Source organism: Ascaphus truei, chromosome 3 (assembly GCF_040206685.1).
Source record: "Ascaphus truei isolate aAscTru1 chromosome 3, aAscTru1.hap1, whole genome shotgun sequence".
Classification (NCBI taxonomy): domain Eukaryota; kingdom Metazoa; phylum Chordata; class Amphibia; order Anura; family Ascaphidae; genus Ascaphus; species Ascaphus truei.
Genome location: NC_134485.1, coordinates 371,758,892 through 371,781,046, shown reverse-complemented (window position 1 = coordinate 371,781,046; position 22,155 = coordinate 371,758,892). Strand labels below are relative to the sequence as shown.

Below are 22,155 nucleotides of genomic sequence, written 5' to 3'. Positions count from 1 at the left end.
CCAATGAGAGCGCGCACAAACCCACAGACAAAACATATATTGAGTTTTATAGATAGATAGATAGATAGATAGATAGATAGATAGATTTAAAGTGGTTTAGGCACTCCCAGTGATAATGGTGAAAAATGTCCCAATAGGGACCGAAACAGACAATACAATTATTTCACTGTTATTCCTAAGAGTGCCTACCCTTCTTTAACTTCAACACATCTGTAACCATTCCTGCAGATGGCATGAGCACCCCGTTGTTATGCAGATGTCTCTAGAAGTGAATGCCCTCACCATGTAATCTATTATACACACACACAAACATTGGGGATTAGAGAAAACACAAGTACAGGAACAAAAATGTGTTATCAAATGAGACAAGGCTGGCCATACTAAGCTTTGCATCATCCTTAGGCTGCGCTTATAGTGCCCGCAACGGCGATGTCGCTCGAAAACAAAACAATTTACTCCGTCGCGAGCGCTTATTGTAAGCGCGACGGAGCGGCCAAAAATTTGGTAGCCTGGTAAATTGGTTTTTCAGAGACTGTCGCCACATGTGACTGTCTCTGAACCAATCAATGACCCTGTCGCTAGCGACGTTGCTGAAAGTTAAATTATAACTTTCGCGGGTGGCGACGTCATCGGTCGCCGTTGTCAGCACTTTAAGCGCGACCTTAGAAAACATGGCATACCTGCCAGGTGGGAGGAGAGACTTCAAGAAAGTCTAATATTCTTTAACACTGTAAACACTGTAAAGGAATCTTCGCGATAGGAGTTACGTCTGGATATTCATGTGGTCATTGGGGTTCGGATGACAGCGAGTCGGCAACCACAATCTACAGCCGCGTAAAGTACCAATAAAACATGGTGGATTATTCATTAAACTGTGATGGTGCCAATTGAGGTACTATTGCATGGAAAATCCCACTGAAGTCAGTAGAACTCTTATGGTGCTGCTTCATCATGGGGTCTGGCACTTCAGGGGCCCCTTGATGTGGTTCCTACATCCTAAAGAGCCCCTCCAGCACTCAAAAGGTTAATGAGTAACCCCCATTATTGTGTTTCTAATCACTGCATAGTTAAAGCATTAGATGGCTGGAGGTATGTCATCAATCTGTGCTGCAGCATACTCTCAGTATTGGAAAGAGGTCGCTATGATACCAGAATAAAAAGAAAAAATGTTGCCTCTTTTCAAAAGAACAGATATTTTAAAGGAAAAAAGCTAAATTATTTAAAAACAATGGACTCATATCTGTGTACTGTCAAGAGGCAGAAAATGTGAGCTGTTCGTTTACTGTAGGAGGGGTAAAGGAGAAACCAAAGTCAGAAGCGAACATCGTTCTTTATCAAGACAACAGTGATTCACTGCTGCATGAGTCACAGAAAGGTCCACAACATATGCCGTCATTATTAATAATTCACTTCTTGCAAGGAACGCTCCTGCATGATAGGAGCTAAACAGTGTGGCAATCCCCCCCCTGTTCTCCCCCCCCCCCCCCAACTTATTATGAAAGTTACCAGGAAAATGAAAAATAAGCTTTTTTGTTGTATCTATGTGAACATTGCCACTCTTGAAGATGCTTACCAGCGGATAAATAGGTCACAATATATGTAAGTGGGAAGGTTGAATAAAAGAACATCATGTACTAAAAGCTCTTATGAAACAGCTACTTGTGATTTTCCTGTTGGTGTAATGCAAGGAATTATATTGTACAAAATAGTCCAGAGTAATTTAGCAGTGAATAACACTGAAGTAAATAAATATATAGTAAATAAACACAACTTTCTTCTTCGATGCGGCTAATCCAACATGTACACAGATATTTATCCCTATGGCTTGGAGTCATTAAAACTCTGCTAAGGCAAAAATGCGGTATTATAGGCAAAAAAAGTGGTATTTTTGTGGTCCAAGTCATCAACTTTGTACAGCTAAAAATCAGCAAATATTTTAAAAAAAATACCTGGCTACCTGGGCCCTGTCAATAAGAGCCTAGATTGCCAATGTGACTATCAATAGCCCCCTGTTCGGCAAAATCTGTCATGTCATTATAAATGGTGGGAATCACATGATACATCAAGGGATATGACTGGTTGATGTACCATGTATCCCAATTACATGTCTTCTGCAACGGCTCTATCCACCATAAAAGGCCAGTGCCCTCACAGAAGACTTGAAGTCTTTCAAGGGGCCACATCCGGTGGCTGAAAATTACATGTAGCCCCCTTTCCCTATGCCTAAGCGAACTACGCAGGCAACTACGTGTGCTGCTGTACCTGTTTGTTCATAGGAGGCTTAAAGCTGCAGTTCAGTCTTTTTTTATTTATTTTTTTATTTTAATAGTTTCATGTGGGCAATCTCTAATTACCTAAAGAACTGTATAGCTGCCGGTCAATTCGTTCTCCATGTATTGATCGGCGAAATTTGGTGACATCATTAGTGAAGGGATCTGTTTTTCTTCTGCTTCTGTCACTCAGTGGAAGCTCATGAATATTCATGAGCACTCCTGCACTGACATGTGCTAGAGGGAGGGCAGGGCTGACAAAGGGGTGTGCCAGGGCTTGTGCCAGGACATGAAGGGGCAGTGCCTTAGCAAATGGTTGTTAAAATAGAATACAAGAAAATTGGTCTTTCAAAGTTGTTTTTTTAAAAACAGAAAATGCTAAAAGTATTTTTTCTTACTACAGAACTGATTTATTAAGAAAAACACACATGCAGGATATTGACTGAACTGCAGCTTTAAGCCTCCGCCTCTGGGAGCCTGGGGTGAGCTCTATCTCCTTGCAGTGCAGCGCCTCCACCTATGAAGGATCCCAGCGTTGGCAGGATAACCCCTCACAGGAACCGATATACAGTAATAAGCAATACACCACACAATGTATATAACTAAGCTTTACTGTACACACATACTAACACAGATAACATACAATAACTGTACCCACAGTATAAACCCAGTGACCCAACACATGGTGGTTCCCCCAAAGTACTGAGGGTGCTGTGACACCAATACCCCTGGTGTCCTGACCCAGCAATTTCCACCCAAATGTGAGGTAGCGCTACTCCCTGTAGATGTAGGTGCACGTTGGGTACCTGTCTGGGTACTCCAGTACCCAGGTGCTGCTTGGCGTAGTGAGTTGGAGTGGGTCCCACGTAGCAGGGCCTCCAACACAAATCCCCTCTCGCCTAAAGGGTCCGGATCCTCCTCACAGTGTGAGCTCTAGCCGGAGGGTCTCGCACAATGTCTCTGAATCCTGTGACCTGGTCCCAGCCCTCAGGGCACCGCGTTGCCATCCGGTCACCGGTGCAGGAATAGCAATAAGGGGAAGAGTCCATATCTGGGGCCTTCCCTACAACACTCCTCTACTATGGCTCAGGGCCTAACTGGGGCCTAGGGGCAAGGTCTAGCCTAGGCCAGGAAGCACAGCTCCCTGGACATTACCTTCTTCTTTGCCTCCTCTGTCCGGACTGCCTCGCGGGCTTTCCGCGCACGGAGGATATCCTGTTCCTCACAGTGCTTGCATCCCATTGGCTGGTACAGTCCCATGTGCTGCAGTCCCCCATTCTAGGGATTGTGGAACTTGTAGTCCCGTGGCTGCATCTGCGGAGCCGTCCTAAAATGGCCGCCACACTCCTCACACTACGCATGCGCGCCTCGAAACATGCACGATTACCAAAATGGCTGCCACCACACTCCTGATCGCTCGGAGCTCTGGCCAACTACTTGACAGCTCCCCCGCACCGGAGGCAGGGTCGGGGGACTCGGCTACATACAGAAAAAAAAAGAAGATGTCTTTTAAGAAAATAAGAAATACTTACAGATGAAGATTCTTTAATCAATAAGGATTCAGGGCTTAATGTCAAGCAGACGATCCCCTGTCGCAGGACACAGATTATAAATAGGCCATCGGGCCTGTATTATAAATAGGCCATCGGGCTTGTATTATACATAGGCCATCGGGTTTGTATTATAAATGGGCCATCAGGCCTGTATTACAAATAGGACATCGGGCTTGTAATATAAATAAGACATCGGCTTGTATTATGAATAGGCCATCGGGCCTGTATTATAAATAGGACATCGGCTTGTATTATAAATAGGCCATTGGGCCTTGATTGATTTCATGTTTTTTTGCGGTGGAGGAGGGTTTGGGCCATCAGACCCTGGATTGTTTTTTATGGGTTTTTAATTTTAGTTTTGTGGTAGCCATTGGGTAGCCAAAGGGGTAGGAAGAGGAGTTTCATTTTAATATTACCCACTTTGATGCCTGTGGTATACCTTGGTAGCCGCAAGCATCAAAGGGGTTAATGTAATTTCTACCATAGAGTTGTTGTAATAATTAATATTAGTTCAATTTAAAGATACACATTGTACAGTTGTGCTATATGCCCGAAGCATCTTATATGCAACACCATGGGATATTTGAAACCTGTACCTCTTAAAAAATTGCGGCATCTACAAACTTTACCAGAACTCTTTAGGTGAAAATCTAATATGATCTGAACTCCACTCACACAGGGGGCCAGATCTCCTAAACATATTAATGAATATAGTATTTAAATGACTGAGACTTTAAAAGTCACGGAATTTACAAACTTTACCGAAACTCTTGCAGAGACGATTCAATATGACTGGAACACCACCTTCAAAAGACGTCAGGACCTGAAAAACATGTATACTAATTAGGACATATACATCACAAGCAGCGACAAAAGGCAACAAAAGGAAGGATAGGACTAACAAGTGTAAACTATTTAAAAGATTGTATGTACACCTCACAATATTCACCTGTTGAAGGGATCTACCCCCGAGACGTTGTGCCATCCCCCCCCTGTCTGCTATAATAACATTCTGAAATCGTTGACAGGCTTGAATCATGTTTTGAACAAAAGATGCAACTCAACGACTCCTTTGTTACACAGATTTGGATGTAAACATGTCACTAGTATATTTTAGCCCAAATTGGTAGGAGCACGGGATCTGTTCTTTTGTTTTCCATTCTGAAATCCTAAATTGATTCCGACTAAGGCCGCGCTTATAGTGCCGGCGACGTCGCCCCGAAAAAAAATACATTGCCACCGCCTCATGCGCTTATAGTGCGCGCGATGGCGACAAAGCGACGGAGCGGAAACTGGAAGCCGGCAAAATTTCATTTTTCAAGGGCTGTCGCGTCACGTGATGGCCCTTGAACAAATCAAATTTCCGGAATCCCGCGACCCCGCCGCCCGGCGAAACATAACTTTCACTTGTGGCGACGGGTGACGTCACCCGCCGTGTCGCCGTCGCCGGCACTATAGGCACGGCCTAAGAATCTGTCTGTCGGGGAGAAATAGCTGCAGCGTCTATGCATGGAAAGGGTCCCTGCATTTTTCTCCAGACCAGCACCAGTAACGAAGATAACTTTTACTATTGGTGAGTGCGGTATCGCTTATTGACTTTTGCATAACAATTGATATCACATACCTCTATAGTTGAAATATGACATTACCCTCCCCCATGCGATTGCGGAGCCATAATGTGTATTTACCGATTCCCTTAATTACTGCATCGCAATTAGTGCTAAAATATCACACCCCAGAAAATATTACCGCAATATTGATGCCTTACGCATACGTCATAAAATTGCGCTAATACGACACAGTCTTCTTCTTTTCCCCGGGCGCGATATTAACTCAGTTTTACTGGAGATTGATAACTCTAGGCTCATGAGTCTTACGTGCTGCCCCAAACCTCAAAAGTTAATATTTAATACCATTCATGAATTAAATGAAAAAAGGACCATGGTGCCTTCGCCCGCGCCGAGGCTTGCGGAGGCTGTTGGAAAGCGGGTGCTTTCCCTGGCCATGGTCGAGGGCCGGGCCATGGGGGACGTGCCTAGGGGCATCACAGAGCTGGTTCGCCCTCATTGGGCAAACCGCTCACGTGACCGGCCTGTCGCGCCTAGAAATCAGTTTGAACTGATTTATTGCGCAACACACGCCCCCTCCCACCGCATGGACGCGAACACAGCCATAAGGCAGTCTGTTTGCTCAGCGTACGGACGCGTCCGCACGCTCTGCAGCACCATGGCCCCAGTCGTAGTATTCCTCATGTCAGACTGCACATTGACAACATGATGTTGCTACACAAGGCACCACACAACATACACAGTTTCTAGGCAGTGGGCCTCTGATTACTGCATCAACTGACTCATCCCTATTTCCAAGTGAATAATATTGACAAACTCACAAGATTACTGAAAGAACTCCCTCCCTCGTAAAAATCAACTCCAACTACATAGCATGCTTTCATCTGTATATACACATTATGTTAAAATACTTCCATTTCACTAGGCCCCACAAGTGCATTTTAATTCCATAATTATGGGGCTACTCTTGACTTGACATTGGTAGAGCCCTCTCTCAGGTAAGGGCCCCCCATATTTGGGAGTTACGTTTTTACTCCAAGTACAACCCCACCTCGGCTTAGAAGCATCAAATGAAATGTTCACTTTATCTGACATTCAAACAGCTTATGTAGTCCCCCTTTGTAGAACATTAGAATGTGACCCTCCCCAAGATTCCGCTAATTGCCAAGTTCCGAAGACAAGTCGTGTGTACATTATTATGGTCATGTAATTATGTTCAAAAATAGTGGTGCGTCAGAAATGATAGTTTTTCTTACCCTCATCTCTTGCAAAAACATTAACTAAACAAAAATGAAATGTATAACAAATTATATTTATTTTCTAAAGGCAATCAATATGAAGGTTTAGTTGGTGTGTAATATGGCTCATTCAGACAACGTTTGCATACACATATTACATATGGCTTGGCACAGTTGGAAAAAATATCCCATATGTCTAAAAAGATTGGATAATTCACATGACCAAGTAAGCATACAAGACAAACATCAAAAACAATTTTTATTTTTTTTTCCGGTAAAAGAAAATAATAGGCTGTGGCACACAATGAAACAAAAACAAATTGATTTAAAGCGTTATTGAAAAATTTCCTTGGCCCCGAGGGCAGAAACTACCCTTGGCACTGAAAGGGTTATCAAAAGGTGATGGAACGCTGAATGTGCGAAGAAAGACTAACCCATTTAGGTGTGATTACATTTGAAGAGGCGAGTAAAACAGGGGATTGCTATTTACAACATACTGTATATCCAATGTTCAATATAAGGATCAGTTGTCAAGTTTCTCAGTGCATTCGTTTTTTTATGTTGCAGGCAAGAGATATCTACTTGTTTGAGCTTTCTTTTGTCAAAGACCAGGAAACTATGAATATATCTGCATGTCCCCCAAACATGCTTTATTCATCCCATTGTCATGTAAGTCAGTGGTTATACTGCAGGCAAGGATTCTGGGTAGTGACATACAAATAAGAACACTATGCTGAAAATAGTAATGACATGCTGTAACTGTAACACGTGCCATTTTAGAATACATTTTACTTAAAAAATATATAAACCTCTGAAAAACAAACATGCATATTCTTGAAGATCCAACTTTAGTCTAGTTTCAAGGATCAGAGTCTGTAAACACTTCATATACTGTACACTGGGAGTTCACCAATAATAAACCGCATGATTAACAGGGCCAAGGTCTCGGGTACCGTGTTTGCTTTCCTAACAAGTCTATATATTCAGCCACCTAGCAAATTCTTTTGTTATTAGCTTTGCTCTTGTGTTCCATTATAACACTTTACTCTGTTTGAAGGTACATTTAATAATACAAGATATATTTGCAAAACTACTTAAGGGTTGTTAATACTTGCCTGGAATTTAAAATGACATTTCACGAACATCTTTTTTTGGGGGGAGGGGTGGGGGGGGGGGGAGGGGGGGGGGAGTGAAGTGTGTTCCTATGGTAATGGGCACGTCCACACATTAACGGTTTTCATCTGCATTTCAAGGTCACTTGTTGCATTTCACGTCCTGATAAGACTCACGTAAGATGACATACTACATGAGTAATGCTTGTTCTCCACAATACCAAGGTCACTGGTTTGAAAGTCGTAAGTATACACAGCACACTGTTAGTAATGAATAGTCTCTAGGGCTTATTTTGTATTCTGCTTAGACCCTGTTGTCAGCATATCCCAGACACCTGAATATCATTGTGTGAGACACAGCAGTTGCAAAGGGTTCTGGTAATGGCAAACAAGACAAAGCAACCCGCAGTAATGACCTACAGTATCTTCAAGGATTCCCAAATAAAGAATACGTGTAATGCTTCATGCTGCTAGAAATGTTCTGACTTCCAAGTAATATTGGTAAAGTTCCATTAATGTTCAAAGAAGTTCTTTACAGGTGTTGTATACATTATTTTTGCAAACAGTCTGTGTTTTCCAGCCCTTGTAGGTCAGTGCAAGCACTCCCAGCAAAATACAGAATTACTAATAGAAGTCAGACTGGACGGTCTGAACTGCAGCAGCAAACACAAAAAAGGCTCGGTGCTATGAAACATGACAGTGGTAGATACTGTAGGTTTTCTGCTTCATAATATCAGTTCAAGTGTTAATTAACTAAGTATAATTTAGGTGAATTTGCTGCCATATTTCAGTCAATCAGCTTAAATGTCTGGTATTTATATTACAGATATATATATATATCTGTAATATAAATATATGCATGTGCATATATATATATATACATGTAGAGGTATCAGTACCGTGTTAGCCGAGCTTCAATAATCAAAAAATAAATAGATGATACCGTTCTGTGGCTAACGAAATGCTTTTATTTGTGCGAGCTTTCGAGATACACTGATCTCTTCTTCCGGCGATGTTACAATGAATGAACATCGCCGGAAGAAGAGATCAGTGTATCTCGAAAGCTCGCACAAATAAAAGCATTTCGTTAGCCACAGAACGGTATCATCTATTTATTTTTTGATTATATATATATATATATATATAGCCTTAAATGCATAAGCCTTTTGAATTTCTAAAACCGTCACAATTCTGCTCCATTGACACAAGTTGGAAACTTGGCTGCACAAGTCTAGATCTTTGGTCAAGCAGGAAACCGAGGAACAAGAAGATAATATGATATGCCTCTTCACACAGAGTATGTGATTGAAGCTGGAATCAACCCCACAACAACCCAAAGTGAACTAAGGACAGTGTTTAAAGCTATTTCAATGTGAGTTGGTGGAACGCAAAAAGGTGAAAAAAACGAAAGTGAAAAAAAAGGGAACAATAGGTAAATATTCCAATGGTGAAATATAAGGTGAAAATAATTATGTTGGAGTCTATGCACACACAAGTCAAATGTCGACCCTCGTTGCAGATGGACTCAGGTGTTTTGTTTCTCATCTTAGCAGGAGTCGTGCATCACACAAAATAAGAAAAGGCAAGACATTGTGTGGCACGTGAAAATATAGGCAGTAACGTGTTGCAATGTCTCTCACATTTGCCAAGCTTAAAACAGGCAAGTAGTGTAACGAAACATCCAGCAAGGTCGCAGCAACTGTGTGTTTCTTGCATAATAATTTTCACCTTGTGTGTCACCATTGGAATTTTTTACCACTCAAAACTAGAGGTGAATTGTGTTTTTTGCTTTGTGCATTGTTTGTATGCTAGTTATGAAGCCGCTATCCAAACAGATAAATATATAAGTAGCCAATATGGTTGAAATCAGCAGACCTGCAGAAAAGGAAAACATTATTTTTTATCATGATGCAAACTAATTTACAGTAAGTTTTACTTTAGAGATGACCGAGTGTTTCTGATAAAGCGTACAGATTACACCAAGCTTGCTGTGGATGTGTCAAGTTGGATTGTCTGCCCCTTTAAGAACTACACTACATATCCTGGTGAGCTTTTGAAACCATAAGGCTGCGGCCACGCTGGCGATGACCGTGCTCATGCTTGAGAGCCGTGATGTCACCAGCTCTCCAAGCATGAGCGCCGGGTGTCCTCGCTATTTCGGAAGCGCGCCTGGGGGGTGGGCATTGCAGGCAAATTAAGCGCGCTCGAAAGTAAAAAAAAAATGTTTACCCAAGAGCCAAGCGTGAGCGTGCGTGCCTGCACACAAGCGCACCGCCTGAGCGGGGACTTACATATATAGACATATGCAAGTAAAAGCGACAAGCGCCGCCCGCTCAGCAGGAGCGTGGCCGCAGCCTAAGTCTGTTTCATGGATCACATCAATTGTTAACACACAGTACAAAGATCAGGAATGTATGGTCTCTGCAACTCATGTGCAACAGCAAAGAACTGGTTTCATATTGGCGAAATAGGTGTGAGTACGATGTACAAATGTGAAACTAATACAGTTTAAGAATCGCACAGTAAATATTCCCATATCATGGTTAGCACCCACTAAATAAATACACACAGAAACCACTAGGAACCACACCCTCTCTGTGCATATTTACAGTCGTGCACAGGAGAATTTAGGAGCGGTTTCTAATAACAGGTAAAACTCCGGAATGCTTTCATCCCGCCATCAAAACACGCAATAGGAGAAAGACTCATCCCAAATGTATCATTATCACTACTCAAAAAGAACACACAATATGTATGCTATAGTACCTAAGCAATCACTAAGTATTGGATTGTTTTACATCAACAGCTGCTGTATATGGTTTCTAAGCCATTCAGAACACAGTGGAACAAAGAAAAAACAACAGCATACCCTCTAAAACTAAAGGCGGTTTCATCTAACAATCCAGCAAAACAGGGAAAAATAACTGGATAAAGGTAATAAGAGGATGCTGCTCCGCCTTTACTTGCAGAAAGATGGTTGATGAAAATAAAAACAATTTCTGGGGGAAAAAAGGAGGAGGCAGGAACAGTTACATGGTAGTTACATAGTTATATACAGTAGTTACACAGTTACACCGTTACATACTTACATAGTTATATAATTACACAGTTACACCGTTACATAGTTATATAGTTACGCAGTTACATACTTACATAGTTATATAGTTACACAGTTACACCATTACATACTTACATAGTTATATAGTTACACAGTTACACCGTTACATACTTACATAGTTATATAGTTACACAGTTACACCGTTACATACTTACATAGTTATATAGTTACACAGTTACACCGTTACATACTTACATAGTTATATAGTTACACAGTTACACCGTTACATACTTACATAGTTATATAGTTACACCGTTACATACTTACATAGTTATATAGTAACACAGTTACATACTTATATAGTTACACAGTTACACCGTACATACTTACATAGTTATATAGTTACACAGTTACATCGTTACATACTTACATAGTTATATAGTTACACAGTTACATCGTTACATACTTACATAGTTATATAGTTACACAGTTACACCGTTACATACTTACATAGTTATATAGTTACACCGTTACATACTTACATAGTTATATAGTTACACAGTTACATCGTTACATACTTACATAGTTATATAGTTACACAGTTACACCGTTACATACTTACATAGTTATATAGTTACACAGTTACACACTTACATAGTTATATAGTTACACAGTTACAACGTTGCATACTTACATAGTAGATGAGATTGAAAAAAGTCCATCAAGTTCAACCTATGTTAAATTTAGACAACTATATCTATCCTTTTATTGATCAGCAGTTACTGTTCTCCTTCCGCCGCGCGCTTCTTAGCAGAAAATATTGTTCTAATGGAGTATACTACAACCCCATTCAAAGTGGTATTCATCATATTTTAACCCAGGAAATGAAATGAACAGTCTTTGACTGAGCCACCTATGTTGAAGCAGGGATATCCTGAAAGCCTGGCCTGTTGGTAGCCCTTGAGAGCCCTGCAGTTGGCTATCTCTGGTATATACATATCCATAAACGTGCCCCTTCCCCTTCCCTGTCTACAAACTCTCCTTCCTGTCAAAAATCCCTGTCTCCACTGTGCACACAATCTTTTCTCCCCATAAACCCTGCAGCACGCAATTCCATCGACCCCTCTACGCGGACATTTTCCTCTGCCATTGGAACATATCCGCAGATGTGAACAACAAAAGGAACAGCGCACACACACACACATTTTTTTAATTATATATATTTGTTCCCATCAACAAGCAATACAGCGCTGGTGAGATCTTAGCTCAGACAGGCAGTTCTTCCCTTGTAATCTCAATTGATTCTGCATCCAGATGTCCAGAAATTGTTTCCCAGTTGATTACATAACATAAAACTCCACTTTCACTGCACATTACGTCATAGAGAAGTAAATCCCTAACTTACTTATGTAAGCCCCAGTAGCAAGACTACACACGCAGTTATATTTGTGTGTCTGGATTACCAATGCATTCGATCAGCTATACTAGTATCCTGTTCTAAATTGACCTGTTAAAAAAGCCAAGCTCAGTCTACTCCAGGGGTAGCCAACTCCAGTCCTCAAGTGCTACCAACTGGTCAGGTTTTCAGGCCATCACTGCTTCAGCACAGGTGGCTCAGTCAAAGACTGAGCCACCTGTGCTGAAGCAGGGATATCCCGAAAACCTGACCTGTTGGAAGCTCTTGAGGACTGGAGTTGGCTACCCCTGGTCTACTCTGATCACTGTCCATACCTCAAGAGGTGCCTGCAAGAAGGTATTAAGAGAGCGTTTCAATAAGTGGTTTTAAAAGCCCACTAGGTTGGATTCAAATGATTCCTGATGTTCCTTGATGAGCTTATATAATATCAGAGAGTGGTTCTCACAACACATCTCCAGAGATTTAATAAGATTAGTAGTAATAAAATCCGAACTAAAATGGTCTAACGAATTAATGACAGAAATGCTAAGGAGACCTTCTTTCTAATTCACATGCTGTTAGGCTGGCTTAGCTCCCGTCTGGAAATGGCCAACGTGATTTCTTCATTAACACAAACATTTTCTTGTAACTAAAATATCCAGCTGCCCTTTGCCGAAGTGTTAAATATTAGAGATTGGCACATTTTTAGGGCAGATTTGGATCCGCCTCGGACCGGCGGATTGGTTTGCTTAAATCCACCAGCGGATTGTTTCCAATGGCGGTTTTGAATTAATCAGCACGGATTGAAAATAGAACAATTCGTCAACGGATTTTACACTGCAGAACAGATTCTACACTGCGGGACGGATTTTACACTGCGGGACGGATTTTACACTGCAGAACAGATTCTAACTGCGGAACGGATTCTACACTGCGGAACGGATTCTACACTGCAGAACGGATTCTACACTGCGGAATGGATTCTACACTGCAGAACGGATTTTACACTGCGGGACGGATTTTACACTGCGGGACGGATTTTACACTGCGGGACGGATTTTACACTGCGGGACGGATTTTAAATGGAAAGTTCTGGAAATTCCAGGGAAACAAATTTTCACAGTTTTGCCCATCTCTATTAAATATGTTACATAGTTTGGCATGTATGGAGTTTAAGGGCAAGAAAATCAGCCATGTGATTTATGAGAACCAAACCTAAACTCCACAACTACACTTTCACAAACGTTTCCCGAAAAGCTCCAATCTTTAAAACCTTGTGCAGGGTTTACACTACAGATATCCGTATCATAAGTGTGTAAAATCAGCCTGCTGGGTGACATCCAGTTAAAGCTGCAGGCCAAGCAATATGCTACGTGTGTTTTTTTTTTATAAACCATTTCTGTACTATGATAAAATACTTGTAGCATTTCAAAAAAACAACAACAACTCTTAATGACATTTGTAATGTATTATAATGTAAGAGCATTTTTTGTGTCTATAGCAACCATTTACAAAGTCACATCCCCTTCCTCTTCTGAAACAAGACCTGACACACCCCTTTTTGAGCCCTGCCCTCTCTCTAGCAGTGAAGAGCTCAATTGTATTTAGTGACTGCCTGGTCACATGATCTTCCACACAGAACTTTGCATCTTTGGTCCTCTCCTGCTGCACTGTTTTAGTCATTTAGTGAAACCCCGAGCCAAATCTCTATTGATCGATCACAGGACAACGGATCGATCAGCAACTTAGCTAATTACTTATCATTGTGTGGATTGTATTGATGCACATAAGAAAGGGAAAAAAATAAATAAACGGCAGCTTGGACTGCTGCTTTCAAAATAGCAATCCCCCTTTTGCTTTTTTTGTGTATTTCTTTTACAACTCAGGGGTCTACTGGAGCTGAACTGCCCTTTTACAGATCTGCACACCTCTCAGTTCCCGAGATACTAAACAGTGAGGTTACCAGGTTTAAATCTCCAAAAATGGGAAACAGAACGGTTGCCAAATATCGAGCCAATAGGAAGCCACGAACATCATTGGTTGTAGATTCCTACTGGATAGCCATTTAAAAATCGAGAAAGAAAAAACGAAAACTTTGATAAAAAAAATCAATTATGCCAAACTAACTTCCCATTTGATACTTATCCAAAAACTGAAATGCTACCAAAAACTCAAATCTCATGGCATCCCAGCGGGACAGCACCCAGACTTAACTCTGCACTGAAGGGGTTCATTCATTGTTTAAAATAAAGTACAAAAAAATTATGTTGGGTGAAGGAGTTAAGGAAGGGTGAAGAACCCAAGGCCATTTTCCTTTGCCCCCAGATTCACCAAGCTCGGTTACGGTTAACTGCACCGAAATCGGGGTGTGATCTCCCAATGACTAGAATGAATGTTAACGACCATTTCGGAGCGTTAACCTGTTACAAAGTTTGATGAACAACCCGTTTACATACATGTCAAATATGCATCACATAACCAAATGTATACGTAGGAAAATATTATATTTACCTTACATTTTTCTCCCAGCAGCATATTTGTAAAAAAATTTTTATTATTTTTGTACTTTACTTTAATGAGTTCATTAAAAGTTTATAGTTTTTTTAGACCTGGATTTGGGCTTTATTTTTTTTTGGAACATTGTCATTTTTAATGGTTTAATTACCTTCCTTATGCGGATAAATAAAAAGGAAATTTAACACAAAATATGGGTGGGAAATGGTGGCTATAAAAAAACAATAATAGATTTCTGAATCAATACTAAAATGAGAAACTTTCTCTGTGAGCTATTGTGAAAGTTTAATTCATGGAACCAAATTGCGAAATAGATTTCATATCACCTAGCAGAGATTTGAGTGACATTGCGTTGCATCCTAAGACAGCGGTGCGCAAAGTGGGGGGGCGCGACTCCCAGGGGGGGGCGCGAGTCTCTGTGCCCAGGACATACTTGAAAACGAGCGGTAACTCTCAATGTATTACTTCCTGGTAAAATATTTTATAAATAAATAAATAAATTACCGGCAGGGGGGTGCGGGGTTTACAGAGGCCCCGCGCACTTCCCGAAGGCACTTAAATTAAGTGCCGGGGGAGCTGCAGGGCCTCTGTAAACCTAACTTAATCTTGATTCAGCCGGCATCTGGAGACGTGTCGCCATGGCAACGCGGCGTCAAATGACGCCGCGGGGTCATGTGACGTCACGTTGATGTAGCAACATGACGTCATGACGTCCAGACGCCGGGAATCAAGATAAGGAGGAGGGAGGGGAGCGTGCGGAGGTGGAGGAAATCCGACAGGGGGGCGCAGGGAAATAAGTTTGCGCCCCCCTGTCCTAGGAGATATGAATATAGCATATGTAATGTCAAAATGCATCTTAACGCAGCAATATTACTTTCCAACTTTTTCCCCCCTTTTGTTACCGTTTACAACTCAAACTGCTGGGAACATTTGCAACAAATTATCCAAAACAGGAAAGTGCTACAAAGATCTTGCATTGCTGAGGAAGTGTGCTAAAACCTGCTATAGACGTCAGAGGATGCTTAAACTCATTACAAGTGGCATTATGAGTTGAATAAAAACAACCACAACAAAACTAGTCACTATTATCTAATACTACAGAACTGATTTATAAAAAAAAAAGAAAAGGTGTGTGTGTGGCGAGCACGCGCATTTTAAGTGAAACTTCTTTGTGTTTTGTCACTGAAATTGCAATTATACTCTCAAAAGTCTTTCATTCAATCAAAAACATCAAACTAGAAATACAATTTCAAGACAAAAACACAAAGAAGTTTCCCTTAGAACGGCCATGCTCGGTACACACCTCGTTTCCCCCCCTGAAATGAGAGAGAGAGAGAGAGAGAGAGAGAGAATGAGAGAGAATGAGAGAGAGAGAGAGAGAGAGAGAATGAGAGAGAGAGAGAGAGAGAGTGTGTGTGTGTATATATATACTGTATACACACACACACACACATACATATATAATTATTATTTCTGGGGGGGAAACGAGGTGTGTGCCGAGCACGCATGTTCTAAGTGAAACTTCCTTTTGTTTTTTGTCACTTAAATTCTATTTCTAGTTTGATGTTTTTGATATATACATATACATGCCAGGTTATCCACTCTTGGAACAATGTGAAGACTGGGATTTTCCTGTGGATGATGAACCAAAATTTGGTGTGTGTCTGCGCGACCCTGTGCGTGAGCCTCTGCACGCCTGTGTGTGAGTCTCTGTGCACGCCTGTGTGTGAGCCTCTGTGCACGCGTGTGTGAGTCTCTGTGCACGCGTGTGTGAGCCTCTGTGCACGCCTGTGTGTGAGCCTCTGTGCACGCCTCTGTGCACGCCTGTGTGTGAGCCTCTGTGCACGCATGTGTGAGCCTCTGTGCACGTGTGTGAGCCTTTGTGCACGCGTGTGTGAGCATCTGTGCACGTGTGTGTGAGCCTCTACACATGGGCGAGTGAGGGGAACTCCAGCCGCTTCTGTACATGCGTGGGGAGCTCCAGATGCTTCTGCGCATGCGCGGGGAGCACGATTCACGGAACACGCCACTTCCGGTACACACATCCGTCACCATGAAGGAGATTTGCCCTAGCAAAATTTTAGTAGGTTCCACTAAAGAAGTTTCACGTCAAAAAAAGAAACATAACATTTCACATATTTTGCTGCATTAACTACTTCCCCTCCTACAATCATCTCACACATACATCTCTATATAACTAGCTTCCTGCTAAACGGATGGGTAAAAGCAGCACAGTCCGATTGCTCAAACCCAAACAAGGTTGCCCGTTTAACCTCCAGCAACATGAACAAAATATGCAGAAATTAAAAAATGAGTTGTTTTGCAGGCTGCTCCAACACTAAAAGGATTAAACTGATTTATTTATATAGGAGTACAACATGTGACAAAAAAGGGCTGTTACCCATGATACATCTGTTTGTATTGTTGGAACACAGAGCTAGCAAGATATTGAGCATGCAAATGTACAATCTTATAAAGAACACATGCTAATGCACGCACAAGAAACAAAAATGTATGGGATTCAGCATGCTCCGATAATGAGTGATGGAGCTTGATCTTGCGTTAACTGTCATACATGTCAATGGCCGTTAACACCGGATCGAGTTCTGATGCCCCTTATTGGAACATGGCGATTCCTGACGTATGGTCCATTTGGAATTAAAGGACATCTTGCAGACTGGCTCATGGTACACAGAAGATTAGACTGCTGTGTTGACCAGTGGTAGAGTACCACAAGGTTGAATGTGGGAACCACTTGATTTTCCTTGTTTATGAAGGATTTAGAGTTGTGAAGAGACAACCGGTTCTCCATCTTTGCTCCTGACCGTAAACTGTGAATAGCAGAAACATCCGAACAAGGTGAATTTATTTGCAGAAGCGGACAACCAGACTGGAATCACTGGCAGGTGAGCAGTCATACTTAACGGGGGTAAGTATCTCAGGGAAGCACAGGGTCCCGGGAGCTGAAATGAACACAGTTCAGCTCTGCAAACCCCCTGCTTCAATCCTATAACACAAAAAAAGAAGAAAAGCAGGATCGCTTCTTTAATTGTCAAAAAAGTCACAAGTATGTTTACGTGATTTGCATGCATTTAGCAAAGTCAATGACATTAGTAATATATGTGCTGTACAATTGTGTTGCGCTCTAAGTGGCAGTGCCCATTTAAAGTGTGGTTCCGCCTAAGTTATTTTTTTTCTTCTTATATGCGGGAAGCAGGGGGTCTCTGGAGCTGAACCGCATTAATTTAAGGTCCGGGGACCCCTTGCTTCCCAGGATACTGGACTCTGAAGGTGCTGCCTGTAGTATCCCCGGCTGGGCGAACAGTATGGAGGCTTAAATCTCTTGCAGCACGGGGTCCATAGAAAGCCACAACGGATCCTATTGGCCAGCGGGACGCGGGGCATTTAAACCTCCAAGAATAACTGGCCGTGCCTATGGAGATACGTTTCTCGGGAAACAAGGGGTCCCGGAGGTGAAATTACCGCTGATCAGCTCCGGAGACCGCCTGCTTCCCACCTAGTGCCATCGAGCAGGAAATGTTGCTTTAAGTTAGAAAAATAGAAGGGGGGGGGGAAATAATTTGAGTTTTCAGGCAAACTGTAAAAAAAAAAAAAAAGCTTTTACACAGAGAACATCATCAGTCTGGTGTAGGGCTGCTCAACTGCAGTCCTCAAGATTCCCCAACAGGTCGGGTTTTCAGGATATCCCTGCTTCAGCACAGGTGATGTGAGCCTCTGACTGAGCCACCTGTGCTGAAGCTGGGATATCCTGAAAACCAGACCTGTTGGGGGGTCCGAAGGACTGGAGTTGAGCGCCCCATGTCTAGTCCAGCGGTGCGCAAAGCGGGGGGCACTGGATTTCTTTGGGGGGGGGCGCGGGCGGTTGCAGAGGCCCCGCACTCTTCACCGAGGCATTTATATTCAATGCCGGGGGATCGCGTGAGGCCTCTGCAACTCTAAAACTTACCTTGACTCTGGCGACGCAGTCATGTGACGTGGCGTAAAATGACGCTGTGGGTCACGTGACATCACATGACCCCTCAGCGTCATTTAACGCCGTGCGAGGTAAGAAAGGGGGGGGGGCGCAGAACACAGGAGAGCAGGTGTGGGGGGGGGGGGGGGCAGCAAAAAAAGATTGCATATATCAGCCAGTTAGCATTAGGGAAAACACAGTGGTGTAGGTACAGATAGCAGTGCTGTTCTACTCAGGTCAGATTCACACACAGGGACCAGGAGTGAAGATTGCAGTGCTGGCAGAGAAACACATCTCTAGGGAAGTCTAAACTGCAATGGAGCAAAAAAAATTAAACCTAAAGAGGAGCAGTTCCTCTCTCAGAGAAATGCTTTCACACCTCTGGTAATGGAGAAGAGATGTCAGAAACCAAATGAAATTGCCTCAGGTGCTTTATGTAATATCCCCACATGTAACAACCCATCAACTATGGGAGTGAAACGAGGTGTAATTCTGCCTAATGCATCTGGTAGCTTATTTGATTTTTTTATTATAAGTTCACCCTTTTCCAGAGGAACAGAACAAATTCCCTACCGAGCAAAAGGGGTAAAATAAATAATTGATGCAATAGTTATTCTATCCATTGCAAGTGCACAGACACCTACTTAAAATACAGTCAATATAAGACACTCTATACGTGTTATTTGGAAACAAATACTGTACAATAGCTATAGTACACAAGGTACATATATACACAGTAATAGATGCAACAACAAAATAATATGAGATGTAATATAGTACATAACGTGAATAAGAGCTTCAAACAAATTAAGAAAAGGTGTGTGTGTGTGTGTGTGTGATAAAATAATAAAAATGAAGCATTGGCAAAAGTCTGCTAGGAGACTTTATTTAACAGGTTTTCCTGCGTTAACAAATTTGATTTAAATCACGCTTATGCAAAATGTGAGAGAATGCAGTGCTGCCAGATATTTCTCTTGTTTCCTGCATCCATATAATTACTTGCTACAAGGATTTCATTGCTCAAACAAATTGAATCCAGCTTTCCGACCACATAAAACAACAGTCTGAATAGCTTTGCAAATTCATATTTTGCTAGGAGTCAGGCCCTTAGAAATGCATAACAAAGAGAGAAATGTCTGCACCTACATTTCATGTTTCTCTGTCTCTCGCTGCCTGGCTCCCGTCAAGGCAGCTCATTAGGAATATTATTTCATATTTCTGCACACACAAAAAGAAAGAGCAGAGGTAATGTGTGCTACCCGTGAAGATGGGAAATGTATTGTATCATGCAATAATCACTTACATGGACGCTGTTAACACTGCCCCGCAAGACTTAAGGGAAATAATGGCAGTACAGGTAGTCCTCGTAATCCAACGTTTCCCTTTACAACGAATGGCATATCCAACGCTTTGCAATGCAACCCTATGGACTGTTTTTCGATGCCGGAATGCGTTATCCAACGCTCACCGCCACTGATTAACATGGGACTCACTTTACAACGGTTTCACTATCCAACGCTACTTGCAGAACGGATTCCGTTGGATAACCGAGGACCGCCTGTATATGTTTAATACAGTAGGTCAGGGGTAGCCAAATCCAGTCCTCAAGGGCCACCAACAGGTCAGGCTTTCAGGATATCCCTGCTTCAGCACATGTGGTGAAGTCGAAGACTGAGTCACTGATTGAGCCACCTGTGCTGAATCAGGGATATTCAGAAAAGCTGACCTGTTAGTGGCTCTTGAAGACTGGAGTTGGCCACTCCTGCAGGTTATTGATGACAGGCATTGATTTTTATTTTTTTAAACTTGTATTTTATTCATGCAAACGGGTAAACAAGGGGTTAACCCACGCAGGGCTCCAGAAGAAAAAATAGCTGTAGTTGCGAGCAATTGCTAAAGTACGGTAACTTCGACTGAATGATTGTGTGATAGTCTCTCCCAGCAACTGGCTCACATAAGAGCACCAATAGGTTGAGATAAAGAGACTCACGTTTCTTGAAGTGTAGCACCGTGTCGGAATATCCTCCGTGTTTGAATGCTGAATGATGAACCGCCAACCCCTCCAGCAACGCAACGTAGCAAGGGGTGGTCACATGACCGGCGGTGTCTGTGTAAGTGGATGCCGCATATGCTACAGCCCGGCGTGCTACCAGCAGCAGGAACAGACAGGAACTCCTCCCTCAGGAGGCAGGAAATGGTGCACGGCCGTCGAGATGAAGAAGCAGGAGGAGGCTGGACTGGTGACTGAAAAACTTTATTGGAACGAGTGTAGTGCTGACGCCCCCTCCCGTCGCAAACCTTCCCTCTCCTCCCAGACCGCAGATCGCGGTGTAGCGCTATGCACGCGCCGCACCCCCCGCCGGGCGTGCGTGCCACAGTGAAGACTGGGGACTCAGCCTGACTCTATCCCAAGCAAGCTCTCAATGCATCTAGCCCCTAACCTGATCATAATGTTCCCACCCGTGCCAACCAACCAAACAAGCAATGCATCTAACCCATAACCTGACCATAATGTTCCCACCCCTGCTAACCACAGAGACATATTAATAATTAACAATCATTATTATTATGAGAGGGAGTGGCTCAGTGAGTAAAACACTGACTGGCACTGAGTTTGAAGCAGGGGAGTTTGGTTCAATTCTCAGTGCCGGCTCCTTATGACCTTGTGCAAGTCCCTTTATCTCCCTGTGCCTCAGGCACCAAAAAAAAAAAAACATATAGATTGTAAGCTCCACGGGACAGGGACCTGTGCCTGCAAAATATCTCTGTAAAGCGCTACGTAAAACTAGCAGCGCTATACAAGAACATGCTATTATTATTATTAATTACTCCATTCCTATCACAAGAAATGTTCCATATATAACCCAACCATTGTTTTACCAACTAATGTACAGCAACCTGGATAAGGGTGCTATATAAATGTGGTTATAAATACATATATGCCATCTTTAGTTAAAAACACTTTGAATCAAGATCAACACATGAATAATAATATACCATTTTTTTCCATTACAAATACAATTGTATTCATTTCCACATGTCATAAATGTATGACATTTACATGGTGATCACATATTTCTATCAAATTAAATTTCACTAGTGAGTTTGTCAAAAAGAAATACGTGCACAGAGGAACTTCAAAAGACCGAAAAGCCCAATGCTACATCCAATATGACAAACTATATAGTAAATAGTATATAGTTAAATACTTCAATAATAATGTTCTCATGAGTAAGGGTCATTTAGTTAAACCCTTTGGACAAGGCGTTATAAGCCTGCAAGCCGCATCAAGGCATTACCAAATTTGCAGGTCCTGACACTAAACTGTGAAACTTCTCTTTTACAGTACCTCTGTTGGAGGGAGAATTACCGCAGGAGGTCTGTCCATACAGACAAATGAAAAAAACCTTCCCTACTTTAAGAAGTGGGGAGGGATGAGCTTAAACCCTGGGAGGAGGGGTCACTAACCTGCA

General features: G+C 42.2%; 1 protein-coding gene across 3 annotated transcripts in view; it reads right to left on the bottom strand.

Annotated features, from left to right (window-relative positions):
• Window positions 1–22,155, bottom strand: part of LNX2 (ligand of numb-protein X 2) — a 117,433-nt gene that overhangs the window by 56,658 nt on the left and 38,620 nt on the right. For all 3 annotated transcript variants that reach the window (XM_075592199.1, XM_075592198.1, XM_075592200.1), the window contains one exon: window positions 4,586–4,646. The gene's annotated coding sequence lies outside the window, so the exon portion shown is untranslated. The remainder of the gene's footprint in view (window positions 1–4,585; window positions 4,647–22,155) is intronic.